This window comes from Xiphophorus hellerii, chromosome 4, assembly GCF_003331165.1.
Source record: "Xiphophorus hellerii strain 12219 chromosome 4, Xiphophorus_hellerii-4.1, whole genome shotgun sequence".
Classification (NCBI taxonomy): Eukaryota; Metazoa; Chordata; class Actinopteri; order Cyprinodontiformes; family Poeciliidae; genus Xiphophorus; species Xiphophorus hellerii.
In genome coordinates, this window is record NC_045675.1 from 33,703,049 (window position 1) to 33,716,846 (window position 13,798).

General features: G+C 40.5%; 1 long non-coding RNA gene across 1 annotated transcript; it reads right to left on the reverse strand.

The window, feature by feature from the left end:
* Positions 1 to 2,857: 2,857 nt before the first annotated feature.
* Positions 2,858 to 4,343, reverse strand: LOC116719107 (uncharacterized). Its single transcript, XR_004339074.1, has 3 exons — positions 3,891 to 4,343; positions 3,703 to 3,792; positions 2,858 to 3,011 (listed from the first exon to the last, which is right to left on the reverse strand). It is a non-coding gene; the product is annotated as an uncharacterized LOC116719107 (long non-coding RNA).
* Between the last annotated feature and the right edge of the window lie 9,455 nt (positions 4,344 to 13,798).

Here is a 13,798-nt window from a genome sequence, read left to right on the forward strand (position 1 = left end):
ATCTCACCTAAAGGGAAAAAGCTGTGTCTCTATTCTGCATAAAATGCACAAGGTTTATGCTTGAATACCACAGAGCTCACTGTTAAATGAAAAGATAAGTAAATAAAAAAATAAAGCTGGAGTTGCAATCAGATTCAGCTTAAAGTATTTTTCCCTGGTTTTTAACAATTTGACTTTTTTGGGTTGCCTCTATTACCAACTCTGATAGATCATCAGTAGAGCAGGCGCTGAAATTAGCTAATCTATCTGTGTTAGATTAGCTAATAGCAGCGGAAGCTAATCCACGAGAGTGATCACTTATTAATAATCATAAAATAAACATCAAGTCTAAAAGCATAATACTGTAACGGACTGAATGTTCAGTTCTTTGTGTGGGAAATGTTTGAGTGGTTTTTGGTATTGAATTCTGATAGATAAAATGGTGTTTTTGTCAGTTGGTATGGCAACAAGTCTGTGTGTACCGTAGCAGACACAAAGTGAGAAAAAGGAATACACAGTTTTTCTGTTACTTTTCCCTTTGCTGTGGCACAATGCACTGAATTAAGAACAGTTACATCTCCAGGTTTCATTTTGTTAACGGAGTTGTTCTGCCATAGAAAAGGTCTTCTTGTTTTTAAGCACTGTGCTAAATTTACAGATGTAAACAGTAACATGCAAGGGGTATATACTGTTAAGTAGCATAACAATATAATCTAACACTAATTTGACTACTTTTTGTTGCTTACATTTTAGTGACTGAATATGTTTTGCTAATATTAGCATGTTTTGCTAACAGCAGTTAGTCAGGTTACGTAGCTCAGCAGCGTTGTTCAGTTGACCTGAATTCCGTCTTCTGGGTTAAATGCGATGGCCCATCAGTGTTCTTATTGGTTTGTAACTAATTAAATTAGTTATTAACTTAAATTGATGTCTTCTGTTAAAGAGAGAAGTGAGAAACTGTTTAGGGAAATATTTCAATTTTATGAACTAATTCCTATTTAAAAGCAGCACTGGAGCTTCTTTCATTCACTTGCCTGCTAGCTGGTGAAAGCCTGAGCTATTGGTGCCATGAGCCTCATTCACAAATACTTGTCAACGTAGAGCCCTGTAGACTCAACTTGTTCTGAGTTTGTATGATATGTGATGGATTCCAGTTCACCCTACCCCCATCTAAAACTCCTACTGACCCATTGTGTTGTGGGTGTTTTCCTCTTATTCCTGCCCTTGGCCCTACATGGCCCCAAAGCACCCACCCATCTAGCTGAGATGGAGGTGCTGTTAGGTCATTTGTGGTGCAGGACATGGAGAACCACACACAGACCGACCCCTGACTATCTGTGTTCGCGGATCACTTCACAGGACAATCTCCCTATCCATCTTTGTGGGGTCATTGTAGACCTGCCCTCAGCTGATAAAGGAGCTTCATTCACGGGGAAAACCCTCCTTCTCTCTTTCACTGTGTGGGGAAAGCCCTCACACACTGTGTGTGTGTGCAGGGGGATGTGCGTGCGTGGGGGTGTGTGTGTGCTATTAGAGGTCATATTTAGAATATGAAGAGGCTTCAGGACTTCAAAGGTGGACATGTAATGTCGGGGAAGATAAACTCCACCACTTCAACAGCCCTGCAAACTCATGCAAATAGTTCTGAGTTTGTTTTACTGGATTAATATCAACATACAATTAAGGAACAATAAAATAAAAAAAAAGAAAAAACTAAAATTATGAGAGAAATAGGACATGAATGGTTAACAACTGGTGAGACTTGCACTGTACAAAAAAACATTTTATAGCATATTGAACTAACCCTATAACCTTAAGTTATAAACATTCTGTATATATGAAACATAACTTAAATAAAATAAATTTGACTTGAAATTGGCCTTTGTTTCTTTAAGAAACTCCTGTTCTTTCTGACACTCATCAGGTCATCCCAACAATGCTCCTCCGTTATGCTGTTTACTACCATTAAAAGATCGTTGGACTGAGCAGTAGCTCTTATGTTAAGTTCAGCAGATGTGCAGTTGCTGTTTTTTATTTTCTCTCTTCTCACTAACCTGCAAAATTAGTCCTTTAAAACTGTATTGTGTGGATTATCTTATTTGTTACTGGTAAAAAAAACACTTTGCTGAAAACATTGGTTGTGGAGTGCTTACAAATGAGCTTTGACCAATTTTTCCATAGTCAGCTGTAGTCGACCCCTGGCTCTCATTAAAGGAGCAGTATTATGTAAAATTGACTCTTTTTGGACTCTTTTTTTTAATGATGTTATTCCCTCAACAAAAACATACCTGGAGTGTTGGCTTGATTCTTTCATGCATGTTTGAGAAATCCTTTGATCTCCATGGTAACCACTCAGCTATGCAAAATGCCTGGGTAAACCAAGCCTTCGAGACGCACCTCCTACTCAGAGCTGCAGTTTCCTGACTTTTGAACTTCCGCCTCACAGATCAGTCCTACCCTGTGAGTCCTCCACTCAGCTCCTTGAGACTAGCCAACAGCAATTAGGATATGCAAAGCCGCTTCAGCAGACCAACGTGGATTCTCAGTCATTGGATGAAAACAAATTACATCACAATTAATCACAGACATGTGATTGGTTGGTTGATGGACAGCACATGTCTTTATAAATAAACCCCGCCCCAATCAATATTTTTAATGCTGTATTAAAATCTCTATAAAAAATACATATATATTATTCCCTTTCTTTAATATAGTGAGGGCAGTATTAAAATATATTCATATGATATTGCTTATATGCAACATGTTCATATATGAGGAACATAAATGAGGCACAGAATTTTTTTTTTCTTTATTTCATTTTATTTTTTTGTTGTTTCCACACAAAGTAACACATAAATGCTTGTCCACTGTCCACTTGTGGAGCATCTGGCAGTGTTTTTTTGTTTTTTTTGTCCAAACATGATCCAACATTGTGCTGCGTTCAGGACAGACCCGACGTCTCTCCTGTAGTGTAGACCTGAGGTCACTGAGCTCCTGGATGAGGGAACTTGGGGTCTCCACCTCACCACAGTCTGCATCAGTTGTTAACACAGAACAGACAATCTTTATGAGCTACAGGCATCTTTGTTGTCATTATGAAACTACAGTGAAATTTTGTGGCAACTTCCAGCTTAGAATGCACACATAAAACATTAAAAACTCTTAATAAAAACATCCTTTTAATACATTCTGACAGAACATAAAAGAACTTTAATGGAAAAAAAATAGAAAACACTCAGACAAAAAAAAAAATTAAAAGCACTTGGTGCGATTTCATTGATTGATGTCCAAGTTTTTATTTTTTCCAATTGGCATTATTAAAATGAATGATTAAAAAATGTGCGATGCAAAGAGTATGACACCCTTTTCCTTCTTGAGCTACCGCCTAGCGGCCGGTTCAAAGCGAACAGCGGCAAAGTGCGTGACTCCATCTGTACTTATGCAGGTGGAGCGGATAGACAGAGCACAGCGGACTGCTGTTCTTAGCGTAAAGGTATCTTTATGGACAAACTGGAAAATAAATTTACTACCACTGCTCACAACAGACCGCATAACCACCTATGAGTTGTCATCAACTTGTAGGTGGAATTGAGAACATTATGCAAAATAAATAATCACCCAGCTGAAATTTGGTGCAATAAATAGTAAAATATAACTCAGTGCATAAGACAACCAGCCATTGAGCGATCGGGAATCAATGCAGGGAATGAACATAATGAATACCGGCTTCTTCCCGTCCCTGTGTCCTCATATTGAAGATCATGTCCGCCATGTTGTATATCTCTTCTGCTTATCACACTCTGCCTTGCTGTACTGCGTTATAACAAAAGAAATAAAATAATAACCGGGAGATAAGATTTACTTACAAAAATAGCTGAGTGCTCACCACTAATTGTGAAGTCATAACTCACTGAATTTCACTTCGTCCTGGTGGACTCTGGAAGATCGCCTCGGCAGCGAGGTTTGAGGCCTGGCTGTTAAGGCTGAGCCATTTTGCATGTCTGAAAAAATAAAAGAAGATAAGAGTATTTTTAAGAGTTTATAACATCAGATGTAATAAAAATACAATAAGAAATCTCATCCTACATGTTTTGGCATTATGAAAAAGACAGACCGCTTTCTCTAAGAAACAAATATGACACTTGTGTTCATGTGGAGATTCGCTACTTTGTAAATAAAAGCTTTCCTACTGTGAGTTTGGCCTTGTTGTAGCGCCGTGGTGTCATCTGTTGTTTTCTGCCAGGACACTGCTGTGATATCAATACGATACTGAAAAAGTAACTGCTTATAATAGTACTTTTTTCACACATGTTGGTACATGTTCATTACATGTTGGTAATGAATGTTTGCACTGAATGTTGAACTGCAACACCAACATGTATTTACATCTCCATTTGAAGGAGTACATGGTGGAATACAAGCTTTTTTGAGCCTGTATTCCAACACGTTACAATTGCAACACTCGCTTGAGTGTTTCAATGAAAACTGAGAATGTTTAATCACAAAGTCCAGATTAGGAGGTCATTTCAGAAGAGTCATCGACATCTGCCTATGGTACTAAAATGACCAATATTTTACATGTGTAAATGATTGGAACTTTGTCAGATGATGACACAACTGATGTGCTTTATGTAAAGCGCAGTGTTTTCACGTCAGCAGAAACCCTTCTCTTGGAAATATGTACAGCGATGGCTCTGTCTGCATTCCATTACACAATCTTGGATGAGCTTGACAGACATGCAATGTTGACAATGTATCATCAAATTTAACCTAAAAATTTTACTTAGGGATGGAAACTTGGTTATATGCCTAAGGTGAGCTAAGTGTGGCCAAGCGCTGGATGGTGAATGTCACTCTGTATTTGTTCTATTTGTATGACTTGGAACATTTGAACATATTCGGCATTAATGCCTGTTTTATACTTAAACAAATCTCATTATTTCTCAAGGTAATAACACTGAGGGGTTTTGGTTGGGTCCTGGAACTGGTAAACAGACCTGGGTGGTGCACAGAAGGGAAAATGGGTGAGCTACGACAGAAACTACAGTCAGAAAGGCCGGTGATCAATACTTGGTTTGCATTTGCATTGGTCCCAGAAACGTCTTTTAAATATGAAAGCCTCACCTAGGCCCAAGAGGAGGGGAATGATAGGGCAACACGGACTCACACAGTTTTTGTCAATTCTTCACAGTTCCCTACAATTTCCCATTCTGACAAAACCTCTTGCTGATTGCCCTCAGTCTCTAAGCGCACGGCAGCATTAGGTGTCAATAGCTGTCGAATATCCGCCTTTACTTTCAGTGAATGCTGGTAAAAACGTTGTTAAAGGGTTAATAGAGAAGCATGTTGTAATCACTACCTGAAGGCAGAGTTCCAGAAAAAGCAGGAGGAGGAGAAGTGACAGAGGCCTAAATTCAAGGTATTAAATTGCAAAGTCAAAAAATGCAGAATTTTTATAACAACTGAAGGTAACATAGTTACTTGGTTGTGCTATAAAATCCCTCTGTATGCCTAGAAAATTTACAGGAGGAATAAAACGGACATTACACCACTAACCATTGGGGGAAAATGTGTGGAGAGGGTAGCTGATTTCCGTTTTCTGGGGGTCCACATTGAGCAGGGCCTCACATGGAACATGAACACCTTCGAGCTGATAAAAAAGGCCCAGCAAAGACTGAACTTCCTGAGGGTTCTCAGGAGGAACAACATCAAGGAGAAGCTGCTGGTGTCCTTCTACAAGTGCTCCATAGAGAGCATACTGACCTACTGTATCTGCGTATGGTATAACAGCAGCACTACGGCTCAAAGGAAAGCTCTCCAAAGGGTTGTGAATACAGCCCAAAAAATCATTGGCTGCCCTCTCCCCTCACTGGAGGACCTGCACAGCGACCGCTGTCTAAGAAAAGCACAACACATCACAAAGGACACTTCTCACCCCGGACATTCTCTGTTCACACTGCTGCCTTCAGGCAGAAGATGCAGAGCAATCAGAACCAGAACCAACCGTCTCAGAGACAGTTTCTACCCGACAGCAATAACAAAACTAAATGCAATCAAAAACAAACATTAATCATCATAAATGATGTATGTGAGAATGTGGCTGTTCTTATTTATTAGTTTTTTTTTTGTTGTTTTTTTGCCAGTTATTTGTTAATTCTTACATTGTGTGTGAATTGTGAGACAGTTGCTTTTTGTTTTTAAGCATATGCACTGACCGATGGCACCTTTTAAATTTCGTTGTCCTTGTGACAATGACAATAAAGATTTATCTTATCTTATCTTATCTTAAAATACATTATACTGCCCCTTTGAAAGATTTTTTTGTATCCATCCCATGACTGATACTTTTCAATAACATTTTCTCTGATTGATTGGATTTTCTTTAGCCTTCATGCTGTAATGGTAGCCAGAAATCCTGATTAACTAGTGACTGGACCTTCCAGAACCAGATGGTTTTCTATTACAATTACTGAAGACACTTACTGCAGACAGCTGATCTGCAGCCACTCTGTGATGACTAGTAGCAACTGATTGGACCTCTGATGAATGAGCTCAGTTATTTTAAAGGTGGTGTTTGTTTATGTACCCACTTATTGTTTTTCTCTGTAATATTTTAATTCAATTATTTTGTTGAAATCAGTTCTCATTTTAATGTTAAAGGGGTTTTTTTGTCAGAAAGCCAAATTATGTTGATCATAACTGATTTGTAAAATCAATAAAAACGCTAGAGCATTCAAGGGGTAAATACTTTTTATAGACACTGTATTTTGGAAGTAGCAGTAATCTGATCAGGTGTTCCTATTATCCAGCTAGGAGTTATTTTTATCAAGTTACAATGGCAGATAAGATGTTTACTATGAAACATCTGACATTCTAAATTACTCCCATAATATCATCTGTGGACCAGAGCGTTCAGAGTAACCACATCACTGTCTTCTGTGATGTGTTGACATCTACCTCTTGCTTCTGCCTGAATAGAACAAAGGCCATATTGTAAAACATATTCAATAGTTAGAAAAAAGTTTTAGCTTTTTAATCTTATCTTAAGCAAAACAAAAGCTTTGGATGTGACTTAACCAGCTTATCTGGGTAGCTGTCAGACGTTTTAGCATTTTCTAAGACAGTTTTTGCTGAAATGTACAAAGTTTTAACTGGTTTACGTCAAGCGGTTATGAGTATTGAGTATTTTACCTTCAGCGGACTCAATTACTGAATAAATTGTGTTTGGAGAATAAAAGAGTTAAATGAACAACCAGTAAAAGCAGAAGCCCTTAATAACTTTCTGCAAACTCAAACGTGAAACATTTAAAACGGTTCAGGTTGGGGTTTTTTTGTTGGGTTGGTAACTTTTACAATGACAGTCTTCTGAAACATCCAAAGACTAAATGAATGATTTATTCAGTCGTCAGAATAATTAGGTTTTTTGCTGTAACGTTCTCTTTGTGTTGTTGTTTTGTATTGAATTATTATTGCACAGTGTTATGTTTTCTTTTCTTTTTTGACACAGCCGATAGTCTTTTTTTCATTGTGATTGCTTTGTTGAATTAGTAAGGCATGTATGCATGCAACAGGCTGAAATGTACAGTACATGAATACGTAGATGTAGAGTGTCTTCCTCCTCTGTTTCTTGATGTGTGTGGCAGTGTGTATGCGGTGTTATTCATGGACAAGAACAAAAGCATTAACCTTTTGCTGAAAGGAAAATCAAGAAGTGGAGTTTAAACATAGCACCCGGATGGTGCTACATCTTTAAACACAATTGAGACACACACACATTTCATTTTCTTTTTTTTTGTAAGTACCCGCTGTAATGACTCCATAACGAGCTTCTTTCTAATGCACAACTGAAAATGTTGTTCTTACATTAAACTGCACTACATACAAACTCAAAAGCAAAGTTTGGTTCTTTGACAAGCTGTTTAGACTCGTATTGTCCTCTTATTCGACTTATTCCAGAATGGAGGAAAGTTTTTGAAAACGGGAACAACTCTAAAGCAAATGGAATTGGAGATGTGATCTGGTCAGGAATAAAAAACAATCCATGTACAGATAAGGTAGAGGCTAAGTGGGTTAGTTGTAACAGGAGAAGTTGGACAGACAGGCATAAAACATAAGACCTCATCCAGTCAGAGAGACTGTAGTCTATATTGCCAAATGATTGGAATCAGGTGTTCCAATCACTTCCATGACCGCAGGTGTATAGAAACAGTCTGCTAAGCATGTGTAGTGGTTATAAAACTATTTTAGACAACCAAAAGGGAAAACAAGATCTACAGTAGTGATCTGCGATAGATTATTTTGGTCTTTCAAGTTCAGTGCTACAGACAGATACAGTAAAGGGTAGCCTAAGTTTAATGAAGTTTAAAAACAATGTATTTTTCTTTAATGTTACTTTTCCGGCTATGTTTGTTTATAATTCTTGAAAAGTTCAACCTTTTAGATTTTAAGTTATGATAGTTTAATCATTCGAGTTTCGATTGGTTTTGTCTGATTGGATGTAGGGGAACGCAACGCTTCTGCTCCTCCATTACAACACTGGAGACGAAAGCAATGAGATCGTGTCCGTGTTTTCATTATTCCCCTACAGGTAGAGTTCGTACTACCTATTACAAGCCTTACAAGTTATTGATTATGCTTGTTTAATGAACAGGGAGCGTTGTGGTGACTGTGATAATTATAGTCTAAGAGCTACTATACTCACCTTAGCTTCCTGGTTAGCTGCGTCCTGTGTGTGCTAAGTTTGTTTTACTGTGTTGGCATAACCAGAATGGGTGTAATGTTTACTCAATATGTGACAGTGTAATGTCTGAAACTGTTTTGAAATATTACCATTACAACACTGGAGACGAAAGCAGTGACATCGTGTCCGTGTTTTCATTATTCCCCTACAGAGTCCTTACTCATGAGGGGCGTAACATTTTGGAGGCACCGCTTTGGATTGAGTGAGACAAAGATTGACTTCTGCTAGGACCAGACGTATCCAACTCTCATTCAGCTCCCCTTAACTTACTTACCCAGGCCGACAACATCTACTGGACAACTGTGTGGCAGTGTGAGTTTCTGCAACCGAGGGCAACAGTAATCTGAGGTTAACCTAAAGTGCCAGGAGTGCTGCAACCAAGGTTTAGCAAACAAATTACTGCTACAACAGAACACTGATCGGCTACCACAACGAAGATGGAGTCAACCGAGGTAGAGGCATTACAGTTATAGATAATCGGACTTTTGTGCACGCTGCCTGCAGAAAGCCTAACAGAACTGTGTGATTTTCTCACCATTGCTGGGCCAAAATTTGAACATGTGACAGGAAAGAATAGAACATCGCTCATCTTAATGATTAGTAATCATCTACAGAGTGATGAGTTCCAAAAGTTAGAGGATTTGGGAATGTCAGCGTTTTTCTGCTTTAGAGATAAGATAACTGAGCTCCAAGTTGAGGCTACAGATATCCATGTAAAGGAACTTAAAGCAGCACGACACGAACAGCAGAATGAATATGATGAGATACTGGGCACTACATCAACAGAAACCAGACCTTCTCAGTCTCATGTACCATCCCAAATAAAACATACTCACGAGGAGGATGTACATAAAGTTCAGACGGCCATGTCCAGCCTTGGAATTCCAGCTTCAGCTCTACGTCAGACCCCTGCTGTATGGCACAAAGAATTTAAAATATCTGGACAAATTGGAGACCCAGGACAAAAAGATCGCCTCACATTTTCCAGTCTCGCACGACAAATTGAGCATGGCCTCCTCAAAGGCTTTCCAGAGACTGATATTGTTGATGCTGTCATAAGGGCCATTGTCCCGGGGATGCAATTGCGGAGCTACCTAGAGGGAAAACATGACCTTACACTCCCCACTCTGAGAAGAATACTGCGCTGCCATTATCAGGAAAAAAGTGCAACAGAATTATATAAACAGCTGTCATCAGAAGCACAGAGCGTTAAAGAGACTCCTCAGAGTTTTCTCATTCGCACTCTAGACCTACGACAGAAGATTCTGTTTGCATCACAAGAGTCAGAGTCAGGCTTACGTTATGATCCAGTGCTAGTGCAGAACATGTTTCTCCATACAGTTATGACTGGTTTGTTGAACGATAACATAAAACGTGACCTTCAGCCATCTCTAGAACAAGCTGGTGTTTCTGATGAACTGTTATTTGAAAAGTTAAATATTGCATGTGCCTACGAAAGTGAGAGGCAGGACAAGAAAAAAATGCACGCACCACAGCGATCTGTGACTGTCCACTCTGCTCAGTCTGACTACACCACCACTGAGAAGAAGGACAAAATAAGCCAATCGAGTCACAGTAAGAGTCAAACAGATATTCTCTCAGAACTGCAGGAGATGAAAGCAAACATGACCCTGCTTAAAGATCTGAAAGCTGAAGTGTCTTCTATTAAAGAGTCAATGCAGCAGCCCTCTTATCTGCAGAGGCAGCACCCAAGCCCAGTATCAGGACCAGATTGCACACCAACTCAATCAGCACCAGCTTACCACAACTCATCACAGACACACAAGCCTGCAATACATCATGGTTACCATCAAGCTACTCCAGTGCAATACAGCTACTTGCAACCCCATCCAACACATCACAATTATTTACCACCACCCCCAGGACAACATGATCATCTTCCACCCGATCAGAGATATGGAAATCAACGCCCCCTCTCCATAACTTCACCACGGCCTAGGAGGAGGTGCTACGCCTGCCAGCAGGAAAATTTGGAGGACTGCATTCACTGCTTCAGGTGTGGCAGCAGTGAACACTTCTCAGCTGGCTGTAGGATGAGGAGATCAGGCCAATTCAGAGGGAGTGCTTTAAACGAGCAAGGGTTACCCCAGCGGGGCAGGGAGTGACCGCGCCATCAGCAGTGCCCCAACTCTGTGCACACTGTGGTGCAAGCAGGTTAAAGGTGAGACTGAGACAATGTTCATCTTGTAAAAGTGTGTTATACTGCTCTGAGAGATGTCAACATGAACATTGGACTGTACATAAAAATCAATGCTTGACAGCTTCCTGTAGTACTGTCCGAGCCACACCACGAAAGAAAAACCAAGTTAAATTTGCCTCACTAGTTGGAAAAAAATATCTGGTTGACTGCTATATCCAAGGTCAGCAAACTAGGGCATTGTGGGACTCTGGCTCACAAGTGACTGTAGTCAGTGAACAATGGAAAGCGGAACATCTGCCACATGTGACTCTGAGAGGCATTGCTGAGATCATTGAAAACAGTGACACTTTGAATCTCATTGCAGCCAATGGCCAAAACATGCCGTACTTGGGATGGATAGAAGTGACATTCAAGCTAGCTGCAGATGGAGTCCCAACAACAGAGATTGTTGTCCCTTCACTAGTAATCAAAGGCAATAGTCTTGCTCGCCCTATTATTGGTTCAAATGTCATTAGCCTGATAGTGGATACAGAGCTGCAGCAAAGCAAAGACACCAATAAACAGCAGTTAATCAAAGCTGTCCACGCAGCTTTTTCTGACTTTGAAATGGATGATGCTGAAGTGTTTGTGGCTAGAGTTGCTGCTGAACAGCAATTTTTGGAATATAATGTCAAGACCACCAGAGGACAAGTACATGTCCCAAAACATACATGAGTATAAGTAGAGTGCCGTGTTAATGCAACCCTCTTACAGGAGACAACTCTGATCTTCGAACCCAGTGTCAACCCACAGTGGTCGGAAGGCCTAGAGTTCACTGACACCCTCTTAAAACTGGAGAAAGGTACAAAATCAGTCGTGATTGTGGATGTGCAAAACCCAACAGACCATGACATAATACTCTCTGGAAGGACTGTTATTGGGACAGCACAGCCAGTCCAAGCAGTTTACCCGACGACAATCTTTGAACAGCCCTGCTCCACATCCCCATTAACAGTTGCTAATGTGGAGGTGAGGAAACAACAAACCACTGATTGTGACTGGGACCCCCCAGTTAATTTGGATCATCTCAATCCCCCTGAAAGAGATCTGGTTAAACAGATGTTAAGAGAGGAGTCAGGCTCCTTTTCCTGTTCCGATGATGATATTGGATGCATCGAGAACCTGCGACTGTCCATCTCACTGAAAGACACAGAACCTGTGGCCAAAACTTACCTCTCAGTTCCAAAACTATTATACCAAGAAATGAAGAGCTATTTACATGATCTGATCACACAAGGTTGGGTGCCCAAATCGAATTCCCCCTATTCTTCTCCAGTGGTGTGTGTCCGAAAAAAAGATGCCTTATGCCTTCGTATCGACTACCGTGAGTTGAACCATAAAACTGTACCAGACCGCGAGCCCATTCCCAGAGTACAGGACATTATGGATGGCCTGGGGGGCAACTCATGGTTTTCGCTGTTAGATCAAGGTAAAGCTTACCATCAGGGGTTTATGGCGGAACACAGTCAGCCCCTCACTGCTTTTGTGACCCCTTGGGGTTTATATGAATGGATTCGTATACCATTTGGTTTAATGAACTCACCAGCTGCCTTCCAGCGGTGCATGGAAGAATGTCTCGAGGGACTCAGGGATGAAATTTGCATTCCATACCTTGATGACATCCTTGTTTTCAGTAAGTCATTCGAAAGCCATGTTGAACATGTCAGAACTGTGCTTAGACGATTGAGAATGTATGGCATCAAGTTGAAACCAGCCAAATGTGAAATGTTTCGGCATGAGGTTCGCTATCTTGGGCGGGTCATTTCATCAGAGGGCAGTAAAATCGACCCTGCTGATACCATTGCTGTCAGGGCCCTGAAAGACGAACGGCCAGCCACTGTGGGAGAACTGAGAACCATTATGGGCCTTCTGAGCTATTATCGTCAGTATATTTGAGACTTTTCTCAAATAGCTGCCCCTCTTTATGATCTCATGAGAGCTCCTGCAGATTCAAATCAAAGTGACACACATGTTACAAGACAGAGACAGAATAAAAGAAAAACGGGGACCCCCTCCAACTTTCCCATTGTGTGGACAGAAAAACACCAGCACTTGCTTGAGGAACTGTTGGATCACCTGGTGGAGCCACCAATCCTCGCCTTTCCTGATTTTAGTAAACCCTTTGTACTACATACAGATGCTTCCAATCTGGGTCTGGGGGCAGTTTTGTATCAGGAACAGGAAGGAAAAATGCGTGTAATAGCATATGCCTCGCAAACACTCACCAAATCTGAAAAAAACTACCATTTCCACTCTGGAAAATTGGAATTTCTTGCCTTAAAATGGGCTGTCTGTGAAAAATTTAGAGATTATTTGATTGGCTCGTCATGCATTGTATATACAGACAATAATCCGCTCACTTATGTCTTGTCTACAGCGAAGTTGAATGCAACCGGGTGTCGGTGGGTGGCTGAATTAGCGGATTTTCACCTTACCATTCGATACCGACCAGGGAAAGAAAACATCGATGCAGACTGTCTGTCAAGGCTGCCAGTGGATATTAACACCATGATGGAACACTGTACTGAGGAAATGTCATCCCGTTCAGTTCAAGCAGTTGTACAGTCAGTTGAGGACCCAAGTTCCCATGCGGTGTAGTCCATGGCACTCTCTGCTCAATGTAAAGAAATCAGCACTTCACACCAATCGCTTCTTTCATTGGAAGAGATTTGTCGAGCTCAGAGGGAAGATAAAAATATTGGCCCTGTGATTGAATATCGTCAGTTAAATAAAAAACCTGACAGAGAACAGCTAAAATCACTCAGCAAAGAGAGTAAAAGACTACTACACGAATGGGAAAAACTGATTTTGGATGATGACAGCATCCTGTGTCGAAAGACAGCCAAACGGATACAACTTGTTTTGCTTGAAAAGTACAA